The sequence below is a fragment of the Lytechinus pictus genome, chromosome 8, assembly GCF_037042905.1.
Source record: "Lytechinus pictus isolate F3 Inbred chromosome 8, Lp3.0, whole genome shotgun sequence".
Classification (NCBI taxonomy): Eukaryota; Metazoa; Echinodermata; class Echinoidea; order Temnopleuroida; family Toxopneustidae; genus Lytechinus; species Lytechinus pictus.
In genome coordinates, this window is record NC_087252.1 from 25237948 (window position 1) to 25253591 (window position 15644).

General features: G+C 34.6%; 1 long non-coding RNA gene and 1 other non-coding gene across 2 annotated transcripts; one reads left to right on the forward strand and one right to left on the reverse strand.

The window, feature by feature from the left end:
* Positions 1-6887: 6887 nt before the first annotated feature.
* On the reverse strand, positions 6888-9810 carry LOC129279664 (uncharacterized). Its single transcript, XR_010294308.1, has 3 exons — positions 9379-9810; positions 8186-8312; positions 6888-7649 (listed from the first exon to the last, which is right to left on the reverse strand). It is a non-coding gene; the product is annotated as an uncharacterized LOC129279664 (long non-coding RNA).
* Positions 9811-9906: 96 nt separating this feature from the next.
* Positions 9907-9979, forward strand: TRNAK-UUU (transfer RNA lysine (anticodon UUU)). Its single transcript has one exon. It is a non-coding gene; the product is annotated as a tRNA-Lys (tRNA).
* The last annotated feature ends 5665 nt before the right edge of the window (positions 9980-15644 follow it).

Consider the following 15644-nt stretch of genomic DNA (forward strand, 5'->3'; position numbering starts at 1 on the left):
CAATACACAACCTTCAATAATAATGACTCGTCTTTTTCCAATGTTGAATGCGGAATTCCGCAGGGGTCTGTACTCGGCCCACTGCTTTTTTCTGTTATGTGTCCATGATTTATGTAATGTTTCTTAATTTTTCATTTCATTTAGTTTGCTGATGATACCAACATTGTTCTTCACACAAATATTTTGATATACTCCAGCGTAAGACAAGTGAAGAACTCTGCAAACTTATCGACTTGTTTGATTCCAATTAGTTAGCAATCAATCATGATAAAACGTGTATTTTGTATTTTTCCAAATCAAATATTAAGCCTCCTCACCACAAAGTGAAAATAAAAATTAAAAATTCATATTTGAATGTTTCAAAGTCAGTAAAATTCCTTTGAGTTTTACTGGATGATCAACTTTCTTTTCGGGACCATCGCATAGATTTACTTAATCAGATTTCCAAGAATGTTGGTATCATCAGCAAATCACAATCTGTTTTACCCGAAAAATAATTATTTATGTTGTACAACTCACTTGTATTTCCTTTTGTCTATTGTTGTATATTACCTGGGGAAACATAGGAAAAAATCAATTAGAACCCTTTCATAAATTGCAGAAAAAAAAGCCTTAGGTATCTGAACAAAATCTTCCTATTATGCATCATCTGCCCCCTCTTCTTTGAATTAAAAACACTAAATATTTATGACATTTATGAATTTAAAGTTGCAGTTTTGATGTATTATATATAACAAGAAATGGCACCTGTAAACATTTCTGAATTTTCTTAATTATGATAGTGATTTTCACCAGTATAATACTCGTTTAGCTTCTCATTTTTATCTTCCACTGACCTCAAATAATGAAATTCTTAAAAAAGAATTAAACATGCACGACCTAGAATTTATAACAATGTGGATACTATAATTCGTTCCTGCCTCCTCATTTAAAATTTTACTTAAAAGACAATTAATTAGTAGCTATTCCCTTGATTCCCTTTCCCTTTTCTAAACATACTCTCCTCCCCCCTCTCTCTCTCTTCTCTCTCTTGTTTGAGTGTAATGGGTCATGGATGTGTGTTGGGTGTGGGTCATTCTGTGTTTGATGTGTGAATTTATGATTCCATCTATTTGAATAGAATTATTTACATGTACGCTAAATTGTATACTTGTAAAGCGGCACCTGCCTACAAGATTTTAATCTTTTTGGTTGCCTCTTACCATATGTTAATTTCTTTTTACATGAATGTATAAATTATATTTATTTGTTGTCTGTGCTGCTAAATTTATGCATTTATATGTTATTTTTTATTGCATTTGAATACTTTCATATGGTTAATAAATGAATTGAATTGAATTTCGGCTTGTGAGAACGAGAACTTGGTAGTGTAACACGAGAGGCGGCGCTGTTGACAAATACCCATTATCATCACATTATAATCAATATACGGTGTTGATTATCGGTTGTATAAAATTATGTGAGTTACATTATCTCTTCTGTCCTAATTTTGCAGGTTCGGATAACAATTTCACACAGAAGAGGCATCGGGGTATAACGGTGGAGGTGGATGTATGTGTGTGTGTGTGGGGGGGGGGGTTACCAAGTAAAATGTTAAAAATTGATTCGCGTTGAAATTAAGATATTTAGGGTTAAACAGATGATGAAATGTATTCCATATACCGTAGGTTACAATTATATAGGCCTCATGTTATGAATGCCATATTATTGCCCTTGTTGTCATCCACGTGGGCCCTGTCAAACTCACATGGTTATGTGATATGGCCCATATGGGCCTGGGTGCACAACACTTAGGGATGAAATGCGCATGTGGGTTCCACGAGGGTACTTAGACGGACCCTTATTACGGAACCCACACGGGCTTGCTCGCTACCTGGACCATTACGCTTTTTTTGCAATATCTTATAACTTGCTACATTTTATTGATAAAGTATCACAATCCATAGACAAAAAGATGCATACAATTGGTATATTTCTTGATTATTCGAAAGCTTTTGACACAGTAGATCATGATATTTTGATTGGCAAGTTATCACATTATGGTATCAGGGGTACAGCATTGGACTGGTTCAAGAGTTACTTAGCTGACAGGAAACAATTTGTCTCGATAAAGGATGCTGAGTCAGGTTTACAGAATGTCCCTTGTGGTGTCCCCCAGGGATCCCTCCTTGGTCCGTTATTATTTATTGTGTATATTAATGATTCTCACTATTCCTCTGATATTTTATCGTTCATTTTATTTGCAGATGATTCAAGTTTGTATTATTCCCACAGAAATCCTGAGACCCTTTTAAAAACAGTTAATAGTGAACTGAGGAAAGTCACTTTGTGGATTCAAGCAAATAAATTATCTCTAAATTTGCAGAAAACAAATTATATGCTCTTTAGCAACACGATTAGAGAAGTTCAAGGTGATGTTATATTTAATGATGTGTTAATAGATAGAGTAAAGACGACCAAATTTCTGGGGTTGCATATAGATGAAAAACTGATTTTGAAAACCCATATAAATAATCTATGTAAGACATTATAAAAAAATAGTGGTGTAATATACAAATTGAAATCCTTTTTCTCTACTGATATTCTTTGTATGATGTATTCAACACTAATTCTCCCGTATCTCAATTACGGTGTTCTTGCATGGGGTAATTCTCTTAAAACCAATCTAGAAAGGGTGTACTTGATTCAGAAAAGAGTTTTAAGAATTGTTTGTAATGTTAACTATCGCTCGCATACTACCCCACTTTTTTATGAGCATATAATTCTAAAATTACAAGATATCTATGATTTTCAACTTGGTACTCTAATGTATGCATACAATGCAGGCATCATGCCACCAGCTTTGGTCACAATGTTCATGAAAAATAGTGACATACATAACTATTATACACGAAATGCTTCTGCTTTCCACTTACCGAAGTTACATACAAGTTTTGCTTTTAGGACAGTTGTAAATACAGGACCCAGGTTCTGGAACTCTCTCAATTCAAATATAAAAAAATTGGTAAGCATTTATACTTTTCAGCGTGTACTTAAAGGTTATCTTCTTAATTGTTATTTGTGAGTTGCTATAGGTTAAGATATGCTTTTATATACTATGTTATTTCTTAATTTTGGAGCCTATAAAAACTGTATATAAGACTGGAGAATGTTATGATATATCAATATATATTTATCTTGTATCTTGTCTAACTGGTTTCTTCTGCAGAGGGTCAGCCCATGTTTTTTTTTCCTTTTGTATTCTTTTCTTGTGTTTCTTTTACCTTTGTCATGTTTTGTTTTTTACTTTACTATTATTATTATACATACGATCTTCCTCTTTTTTCCATGCCATGTTATCCATACTTATTTCTTCTCCATCATATATCACTTAATTATATCATATTGTTGTTAGTTTTTTAGACTTCATAATTGTACATTCAAGCAATGTATTCTATTCTTTTTAGTGTGTGTTTTTTGTCATTGATTAGATTTAGTTTGTCTTTTTTGTTTTATTGTTGTTGCATTTTTAAGTTGTTTTGCTTCTTTTGTATTTCTAAAGATATTACATGTACACACTGAATACTATTCAGTCATGTATTTGAAACAAAGGAGACCCTAGCCTTACAAGCCTTGCTTTTTCAGGGGTTCTCCTTGTCTTTCTTTCAATACGTAATTAGTTATTTGCTGTGTTTCTTTTTTTTCTACTGTAACAATGATTTATGGTTAATTGATTTTCATTTGTAGACTGTGAAATCACACTTGTAAGATAAAATGTACGTGCAGAAAGAAAGACGAATAAATATCTTATCTTATCTTATCTTACTTCCTCTCTTCAGATATTGTACAACAACAAATGAGTTATATAAAGGCATCCATTACTCTTGTCAATCATAAAACAACAAGAAAATATTATTAAAAGAAAATTATGAAACCGATACAATTTCTTTTTATATGATCAATTAAAGTAGAAATTTCAATTACGCTTATTTTGCCATTCTTAAATATAAAAAACAAACATGCTTTAAAGGTTAAGTTTACCTTGACGAAATATTCATAGAAAAATTAGCCGAAATATAAAAAAAAATATCAGTGAAGGCTTAAGGTAAATCCCTCAAAAATTAAAAAGTTTTTAGAATTTCATTTTTTATTATTTTTGACGTCATATGTGAGCAGCTTCCTATATAGCGTGAAAAAAAAATCAATGAAATGCCATTTTCTAAGCAAATTGGAAATTGTTTTTAGTGTACCTCCAGTTTATCAACAGAATAATCATTTTGAACCCGTTCCTGGAGAAATAAAAATGTTAGTCATCATCATATAAACCAACAATTTTGAAATTTATGAATTTTATATTACATAACGTATGGGGCGGCTGCTCGTATGTCACAAATCGAAAACTTAAAATTCTAATAACTTTCTTAATCTTCAATTGATTTTACTCAAATCTTCACCAATATCTTTTAAAATTATTTTTACAACACAATTATTGTTAGCCTGAACGTCCCCTATAAAGGGAGGTCCAACCTAGGTCATAAAATGTTGTATCGGAAAAGAGAAAAATAAGAATGACAGAATAATGAAAGTTTGAAAGAAATCGGACAAAAAATAAGAAATGTATGGCTGCTTTAAAAATCGAATTTTAAATTGGCAACTGGGTAAGCAAATTATGATGAGGAGCCGCAAAGGGCAAGGGCCACTTTCCCATAGGCCATGCACTTCATGATCAGAATCTTGTAGTTTTCTCTTAAAGGAGACTGAAACTCTTGGAGCAAGTTAGCTTTTGTGAAAGCAGAAAAATCAAAGAATAAGATCAACAAAACTTTGATTAAAATAGGACTAGCAATAAAAGAGTTATGAGCATTTGAATGTCGAGATCACTAATGCTATGGAGATCCTCGCATTGGCAATGCGACCAAGATCTGTGATGTCACACACGTACAACTCTCCCATTTGGACACTGAAAATATACCCCAAAACATCTCTTTTTGCTCATTCTAATCATATGACAAACGATTCATCAATGATATAATGTTGTGAAACCTCTGTACTTGTCATCTCATAAAGAGAACACCTCAACTTGTGATAGACTCTATAAAAGTGAGAATATAAGTGAAATAAGTACTAAAGTAATGAGGGAGTTGTACGTGTGTGATATCACAGATCTTGGTCGCATTGCCGTTGGGAGGATCTACATGGCACTAGTGATCTCAATATTCGAATGCTCATAACTTTCTTATTATTCATTCAATCTTCCTCAAACTTTCAACAATATGTTTCTTTGATTTTTCTCTTTGATATGGATTCAGCTGGTTTCAAGGGTTTCATTCTCCTTTAAGTATGTATTCCCCTGGGGCAGCGATAGAAATATAACTCACGTAGCCTCTCATTTTATGTCCTGATGAAACAAAAATATAATTTTCAATAAAACTTACAACTTAAAAAATGTCATTTTATGTATTAGAGTAAGTGGAAGAGTAGTCCTTGCCTTACATCACTGTAATAGTGCACAGACCAGTGCTATGACGTCACAAATTTGCGGCCAATTTGAAGTCTGCATGGGTATTGTATTTACCGATTTTGACAATTTTTACAAATTCATAACTTTCTTATTGTTTGTCCGATAAAGTTCAAGCTTTCACGTACGAACTTATTTGATTTTTCTTTTTTCCCCTATACAAGGATATTTTTTTTTTTTTTTTGGGGGGGGGGGTTCGCTTTCCCTTTAACGCAGAAACCAGGGGGGTGAAACTCCGCTTCTGCATCCGGTCAGAATTGAAGAAAATTTTGGAGGGTCAAAAGTGCACACTGCTCCCATTTTTCGTATACAAGCCTATGGACACCGCCACTGTTTTGGTACACCAGCGAAATGAAGGCGTGGTCACGGAACGTCCTTCGCGCATAGCGTAAAAATATGTAAATTAGTATTTTGTCACTAATTAGCATAATGCGCGACCTGATTAATAATCGTTAATGGTGTCTGTCAGTGATTACATCATGTCAGATCATTCGTTTTTTTCCTCCTCAGAGTTTTATTATTCATCTATTTTAATGATCTATTTGTTATTGCTTGTTACGATTATTACTGCATCTTTGCTTTGTTTTAGCTGCAAATGGCCAGGATCTTTGCTAAAAAATATTACAGAGGAGGTTCCCAAAGAAAATGTTGCCATATACGATGACATCTCTTTAAGTTTCTGGAGCCCTTTTTTCTTTTTATTGCAGAAAACGAAATGAACCTCTTTTCATAATATAAACAAAGATAATAACAAATCAAATTCTTTTCCATAATTGTAGTCTCCAATATAAGTCCTATTATGAATAGCAGTCCTCGGAGCACTTAATTTTAAATGGCGACTTCTATGTCAAACATCAATATTCATGACCTAGGTATATACCATATTTTAGGGGGGAGGGGGTTCTCAAAATTAAATAGGCAAGAGAGCAAACCGATCGTAGGCTATTTCTTTTTTATTTTCAACTGAAAATGAATCTGGTGTAATTTTCATTTGGAAAGAAAAAATACATTTTATATGCAGGTTTCAAAAATTTGGAGAAATAATTTGCCCCCCCCCCCGTCATGAACAGTAAGGTCTTATAATTGCTTCTTTCAAAACAAACTGAACTTTCACCCCCCCCTCTCTCTCTCTTTCTGTCTGTCTCTCTCTCAGAAACTGACATAACTATATGCATACAAGCAAATAATCTCCTGTCATTTTACTTTCTTTCCCACTCTTATCCTTATTTTTCTTGAATGATATTTTAATTGACTGCTGTTTGATCTCATGTAACAGTGGTATCATCACATTTCAGTACAGTGCAACATCTTGCGCCATTTGTGCATAACAGCTCAGAAGCAATACATCATCACAATTAATTGATAAATGAAAATTACCAAGATCAAAAAATTCAATTCAAAATTAACATGTTTATTAAGGAATCCATTTTCTAAAACATTGACATTAACATAAAAATAATAATTAGCATCTACCAAGCATTAAATTGTATTTTAAAAAATGAAGGCAATGCATAGCTAAAAAGGGCTGTTACTGGGTAAGGGTAGTATGGGGTGGGTATATAGATGTACAAAAATAGGATTAAGTACATTTTTCTACATTGTACAATGTTTGTTAAAATTTCATTCAAAGGATCTCGATGAGCCTATAGTTAATATTCCATAAAAGAGCATAAAAACCTTTGATATTCGTTTATTTTCTTCCACAAAAGTTTATCACTCAAAAAAATTGGTAAATTCCTTTCAAATTTGCTGACAAGAAATAGTCTTCTGATGTGAGAGCACTCCTCATAAGGGGGGGGGGGGGGTGGGACACAATGCCAGAATCCTAAAGAGTGCCTTCCCCAATCAATACATTAGCGAATCATTAACAAAATTTGATTTGTCTACTGTCACTGTGCTTAGAATTCAATCTATTTTTGAAATATAGTCTATTTATATATTATTGCAGTGGTAGCCCATTTCACATTTTTTTAAAATGAAGATAACAATAAATGCAACTTAATAACCCTACATAATTTATGAAGACTTGCAGTGGCGTACCGTGGGTCACGGCATCGGGGGGGCACCAGCAAAAATTTTGAGACCGTTTCATATCTCTTCTTGGCACTTATGTTGTGATACCAGTACTTAAACAGCTTAGGAAGTGGGAAACCTGCATGGTAAAAAAGAGAAAAGAACATAATAAGCTGTAAATTATTTTTACTCATCTAGTCCAGTTTAGTAAAAAAAAAAGATGTAAACTCTATTTTATATCTTCAGTGATAAAACAAGTTTAGCACATGCAGTCACTTTCGTCCCACATCCAGATAAATTCATATATCAATATAACTATCTACAGTATGTTTTGAAAATAAAGAGTGAAAATTAATTCAAATATTTATCAGAATTTTGTGATAACTGTTAATATCTTGGGTTTTTTATGCAAATGCATGTATAGACAGGAGATATGGATAATTAGTATGCAGTGTTAGAAATGGAAATACTGCTGAATCTGAATTCAAACAAATATTAACTCACAATGGAACTTTAACATTACATGATATCGCATCATGTTTCAGCACAATTGGCCATAGCCCACCCCCTCCCAAAAAAGGGGAAATATTCATTTATTATTATTTTTTTTTTTTTAGGGGGGGGGGGGTGATGAGCTTAGATACAGCCTGTATATTATCAAAACAGTAAGCATACCTTGCAATTTTTCCATTCAGATATCCTGTTCCTCATTAGATTGTAACTAACACTTGCTGATCGGCATGGTTCTCAATTTTGTACTTCTGACTAGGTGTGAACTGCTAAGAACTTGGTCCCACTGGATCTGCAATTGACAATTTAAATTTGAGAGTTTTAGAGATAATAAAATTACTCTTCTTAAACAATATTTTTGAAATTTCCAGCTGCCCATATCCCAGGTCTATGAATGAATATTCCAAACTAGAACAAAAAAGTTATCTGGACCCGAAACTTCATTCTCTATCACATAGAGGCATAGGCCTATACCTCACTCTGTTTATAAAAGTAAAATTATTCCAACCACATATTTCTACAGCTGTATATAGCTGAATCTGGTCTATGCTGGGCCTGTATAACTTAAGAATCACATCACATTTGAATGAAGTAAACACTAAGAACGTTTTCAAATTACCACCCCAGGCCGGACCCAGGGTATCCCGTTCAAATAGACTTGATTTAGGTCTAGGGTAGGCTACGCCATTTCATTCAAATCTAAGACTAAGACAAGTAACACTTAACATAACAGACATTAATGCTAAGTCAATCGTATTTCAACACTGATTATTCTGAAGTAAAGCGTTCCTGAATAAAAGAAACTGCTGAGAATTATACTTATTCATATGAAGATGAAATAGAGGGGACGGACTAGGCCTAAACTTCAACTTTCAAGCTTGAAGTTTGGGCCTAGTCCGTCCCCGCTATTTTCATACCCCATGACTACATCGACAATCTCGCTCGGCTAGCACCGGTGATATCAAAGGCCGGATCCCGCTCTGACCATATCCCTACATTGACCTAAATTTGAATAGGCCTAAAATCGACAGTTTGTCGTTACTAAAAAACAGGAGGTCGGAAACAAGTCCACATCTACCCCTGATAATTGTCTAATCACAATAAAACTGAAATAAATGTTTACTTTGGACCTACATGAAGCATTCCGATGAATGTCTAGATCTACGACAAACTGTAGACCCCTAGTCCTAGATATAGTATTTTTGAGAAACTCAATGATCACACTTATTTGGAAGTCAGGCAAAAGAAATATTGAAATTGAGGTTTACATAGTGCGTAATACAGGATGAGCCCCGAACCCCGGCAAACACATTACAATTTGCAAGTGAGATCAAAACATGAAAATGAGCGTAACTTACTTTTATTCCTATGGAATGTCATTAGAATAGTATTGATGTTCCCTCCAAGATTTTCCGCTCCAATGAAGTTCACTCAGAAACCATGATTTCGAACATCAATTCTATAAACAGATAATTAGTCTAGCTATTTCGTTTCAGAAACTTCAAATTCGCAGAGTCCAAAAGAACGACACTTCGCACAGATATCGTAGGGAATTGTGGGACGGAAAAAATGTTTAATGCATGAGTACATGAATAAAACATTAGCGTTTAATCCAATCATACAAGTGCATTATGCGTATTTTGACGTCATTCTCATGAATAAAACATTGACCCTCCAAAATCATCCTTCAAATTGTCCGCCGGCAGCCATGTTGGCTATGTACAAAACCTATGGGAAATAAAAACGCGCGGAAAGAGTTCCCTCTCTAGCTCCCTTCGGGAGCTTATACGTAAGATCGTATCTCTGTGGCAGAAACAAAGTATAGCGCCAGCTTGTGACGAGACCTCTTTGATGAGGAGATCTAATTCACCTTTTCAAATAGCATTGCCCGGTTAGCTCAGTCGGTAGAGCATCAGACTTTTAATCTGAGGGTCGCGGGTTCGAGTCCCTCATCGGGCGAGAGCAAGATTTTTGTTTTTTGTGTGACATCATTGGATACGCGAATGAAGCAATAAAAACTGGATTGTATTTGTGTTGTCATGGGAATAAAGTTTCCAAATAACTACATCAAAATCATCTTAAGAATGCATCAAACCAGGATTCGCTTGCCCAAGTTGATTTGATTTGATTTTATTTTATTTTACATATTTCACAAGTACAAACAAAATAATGAAACAATATCAGAAAACTTATGAGAATACAAATCAGACAAGGCATACCAATTAATTCAAATTAAAGAAAATAGCGATTTGGAATTAAAGACAATTTAAAAGAGTGAAATATGAGGGAACCTGCATAAAAAAGCAAGGCTTGTTAAGTCTGCAGGATCCAGAAAAAAAAAATCGGTCTTAATGAGGAGAGGACAGGTAAGTAAATTGATTATCTGGCGACCCCAACTCAAGCTCTGCTTTCCGGGTTTTCGCCTCCTTCAAAATTGTGTCGAAATATATACTGTATTCGTTACTATGTCAAATATTATTTTGTATCTGTTTGAAGGAAATAAATGTGATTTTCAATCAAAAATCAATTATAACAAAGTAATGCCAAAAATGTGACGATTGTGTAAGGAATACAAAAAAAATAAAAATAAAAAAGAGTCCGCCACTCTATGACTATTATTTATTACTCATTACTCGGCCAGAGCGTATTAACAAAGTGCAATGATATAAAAGTTTACAAAGGGAAATTATAAGAATTGATAAGCATCGCTTTCAATTTACGTTTGAATATATTAAGTTTACCAAAGTTGCGGCTCCGATCTCGTATATTTTGTATACACATAAAAAAAATATTTGCTTAAAGTTTATATTTTCTCAACGAAAATCCCGTTATTTTCCCTCGGTTATTTAGGAAATCACAAATTTTGTTCATCATCATCATCAGCAGCAGCAGCAGCAGCAGCAGCGGCAGCATCATAATCCTCATTAAGTAATAGATAGCCTATATACATGTAGAAAGATATATCAATACGCATACATCGTATACAGATAGATCTGTCGATTGATCAAATAAATATATTGGAGAGATATTAGGGGTAAAACTATAGCTTATAGAATTTGTTTGTGCATCGGGTGAAATTAAAGAGAAATGCCAGTAGTTGCAGTAAACACTGATTTCATGAGAAAGTCTGTAAAACCAGGCTTAATTGTCAGTATATCATCGAGGATCTAGATCTGGTACAGTTACATAAACTGAACTTTGTGAAATCTTGAAAATCGACGCTGAAAAATGTTCACACTGAAGATCACCAACACAGATAGGCACACGTGGGACAGTGTATTATTATTGCTGGAATAAAGACCCGACGGAAGTGACCGAATCCGCGCTTATTTTGCTTATTTCTCAGCAATTACACAATTTCTTCCAGAATCCTTTTGCACATATTCTTTATTCGTACAAACAGACACTTGGGTGGTCATTATATTAGATTCTGTAAAAAGTCATTTTGAGATCGTTACCAGAACTGGAATTTATCTTTAAGCTGCATTTCAAGAAAAACGAGCGGTTATATTCATTTTTCGTCACGCGCCGGCGAACAGACAAGCGTACTAAACCTTCACACAATGGGTTACATTCCTAAATGAAAAGCCCTCTTTTCAATATGCCATGCCGTTGTCCTACAAAACAGTTTAGGGTTCATTCGTTGGGCGGGGACGCAATAGGCAAAACTTTTTTTACGACTGCGTTTGAATATTTGTAAAGAGTAATCTTCAGGTCAAAACTGTGTATGACACCTGACCTCGTCTTAATCATTTATCATCTAGAACCTATAACCTTGGATTTGGAGCTATTAGTTGGTAAGTGTATAGATTTAAAGTATCTATATTCATGTATAAACTGATAATAATAACGATGTCCTTGGCGCTTAATACAAGGACATTGTGATATACTGTAAAAACGCTGTTTAAAATTTTAAGCACGTAGTTTAAGCCCGTCACTCTAACATCTATTGGTTAAACTTTTCAAACAAGTTTTTAAAAAAGTTTAAACAATTACAATTTTGTAAACAACTTTTTGTTAGAGTGACAGGCTTAAACAACTTGCTGTTATTTTTTTTTTACTGTGTATACTATACGCCTACAAGGCAGTGGCGTATCATTCTTAATTCATATTTGCCTATATGAATTATGTTTATACTTATTCTCCAAAGTGGGAGTAGAACTTATAGACAAAACATGACGCGACAACGTAACATTGATTGCTCGCAAGTATTGCACTGCAAAAACGCCGGTGTTAATTTAACACCAGTCTGGTAACTATATATCGGTCAACACCGGAGAAGTGTTGAATCAACACCGTTTTGGCGTTAGGCTGAAAACAATTTGGCATTTAAGCAACACCAATCAAACCAATATATGTTTGATTCTTAACTGGTGTTGTTTCAACGTGCTTCTCTGGTGTGGACTGATATAAATACCGGGCTGGTGTTGAATTAACACCGGTGTTTTTGCAGTGTAATTTACCAACGAAACGAAGAAGAAGTAAAATCATATGACATATTGATGCATGGTCATATTCTTGGACTTACGTATTAATTATTTATACAGCAAATCAATATCTATCATTGTACATAGTTTTGTATTTCTAGTTACTTTGTAAATTTGTTTAAATTCGGTCTTCATGAACTTACTTCCGATTCGTTCTACGATCATCTTCTTAAAAAGAATGTATTGACCTATTGCATGACATCAACTATAGAGTGTACGAAGTTATTGTTTCCACAAAACGTGGTCTAAGGCTTAGAATAAATTTATCTATAACTTAGGTAAAATTCAATCCCAGAAGAAAGTGATTAAAAAAAGGTGACAAACGCAAAAGTGTTAAAGGGGAATCCAACCCAAGTAAAAACTTGTTTTTATAAGGAAAAAAAAAATCAGACAAGTTGATAGGTGAAAGTTTGAACAATATTGGACAAACAACAAGAAAGTTAGGAATTTTTAAAAGTTGTAAATATTGGTAATCACTATACCCATGGAGACTTCAAATTGGCCGCATATGGGATGCCATATATAGTGATGTAAGGCAAGGACTACTCTTCCATGTACCCCAATACATATTATGGCTAAAATGTCATTTTTCCCAAAAGTTTTATTTCAAATTATATTTTTCTTTCATGAGGACATAAAACAATATACTACCTGGGTTATATTTAGATTACTGCCCCAGGGGAATGGGTACTTAGGAGAAAACCACAAATCCCTGATAATAAAGTACATGGCCTATGGGTAAGTTGTCCTTGTCCCTTGTCATAATTTACTTACCCAGTTGCCAATTTGAAATCTACATAGTATTAGTGATCTCAATTTTAAAGCAGCTTTAACTTTGTTATTGCTTGTCCGATTTCTTTCAAACTTTCACCATTCTGTTAAATTTAGTTTTCTCCTTCCCAACACAACACTTTATGACCAAGGCTGGATTCCCCTTTAATGAGTGGAAATAGGAGAAAGGAGAAGATTTGTTTCTTTTATTGCAGCCATTTCAGTCTTTGAATAATGGCGAACACTCTTAGTAATTAAGATAATAATAATTAACAGGGGCGGATCCAGGATTTCCCAAGGAAAATTTTACAAGCCAAAAAAATTATTCAAAAAAGTTTTCAACCCAAAATGAGGTTCATTACGTCCACGAAAGAAAAGAAAAAAAAAAGGAAAGGTCGTCACTTGTGTTCCAACCACATATTCCGATCAAAAATAAATCCTGTGACTTTAAAAAGGGGCACACTTGTGTAAAAACGGCATATTTACATTAATTTTTTTTATTATGGCTCTCAAGGGGGGGGGGGCACGGGCCGGATGTGCCCCCTCCCCTGTATCTGCCACTGATAATTAATATTGAGAAGCGGCAGTATATATACAATTTACCATAGCGCTTATAATTTGAGTTTATACGCCTACATTAAGCAATAAATAACAATACTAATTAACAATCAATCATGTCAATAGTGAAAAGAAAAATGAGAATAGATTAATGAGGGGGGGGGGGGTTGTGGATTTACGGTAAATTTTGAAGGCAGGAATATTAGAAGCCACTTAATGGAAAAGTGATAGCATTCTAAGACTGTCATTGGTAGCTGATGTGCACGGGAGAACCAGTTACACTGATTTCAATTCGAAGCGTTACCATGATTACATTCAGAACGGAAACGAGACTCAAAAACTTCCATTCAGAACGGTTCTGATCGGAAGTTTTCGAATCTCTGTTCTCTTCTGGTGGCGGTGGTGATCTCTTTCATGGTAACGTCCGCCATAACTGTTTGGCATAGGCCTCCATGTAAATTGCTCTTTTTTGTCGACGCTTGTGTTTTTTTTTTGCCGCACAAAATTCCCACTCAACCATGCTCTATAGGGTAATGCGAGAATAATAATTAAAAAAACCCTGAACAATGTGTGCCTTGGTGGAAGCCATCTTAAATCCACCCCTAATAATAGACACATTGTCCAGCCACAAGCTAGACCAGGACTCGACTGAATAGAAATCTCTAACTCAAAAGGTGATTTGGGCCATCTGATTGACCGTACTCTCAGTATTATCGGGTCAGATTTTTCACACAAAGCATCATGGGTAATATGATATTAATAACGCGTCTACTTTAAACCACTGAGATGAGACCGGAATTCGCGCGCCAAAGCATTAGAAGTCCGCCATACATAAGCGATGTTATTATTATTTTTGCAATGAATGACAGATAAGGTAAACTCCGGATCGCATTGTCGAAAGTGTGATTTTTTTTTAAACTTGAAAAACAACCTAGACCCCATCAAACAGTTGCAATATATTCAGGTCAAACTTAAATTTGGTCTCGTGTTGTGAACTTTAGTGATTGGAATATGAGATTAATCTCAGTTTTTATTTTAATCTATTGCAATTATTTTTGTGACGTGGTCGATTATTTCTTCATATAATAATAAAAAATGATAATTTTTGGTTCTTATAAATATCAGCATGATTGCGTTCACAGGTTCGTTCCCCAGACGTTGCATGGCGTTAAAGGTAAAGTTCAAACCCATCAAAGTGACATGATACGGGATCGGGACGCAGGTTCGACCGGCCTAATATTAATGCTCATTCACATATTTTTGTACCAAATTATAGTTTATCATGCTCCTAAAATTTAACAAAAATCCACTGCCCCCTATCCCTCTTCCAACTCTCACCTTCTCTCTCCATACCATTATGTCTATCCTAGTTTCGCCCATGCATGTATACACATCCTACTTTTTAGTTGCTTTCGTCTATGTCCTTCGAAGCACCTTCAAAGTATGCACACCATACTGCTTGTCGATTCAATTCCTACCATCACAAGATGTATGCCTGTTATCCTAACTGTTTGGAAAAAAGACCTACAAACACAACAATAAAGACCATCATGATCTTGCATTCAAGACCATGGGCGCAAACAAAAAGATCGATCACTTGGGTAGAGAAAGTACTCTCAGATTGTCCAGTCGGAGACAAAAGTTGCTTTATCTTTTAAGTACACTATTTAATCTTTCCGTTACACAAAGATAACCTCTGTAGCCTTTTATGAATCACTTCCATTATACCACGCCCTATATACGTTCCAGTAGGCCTATGCCATATTTATACCTGGGTACCCCCTCCCCCTTTTCGACACCCTCTCCGA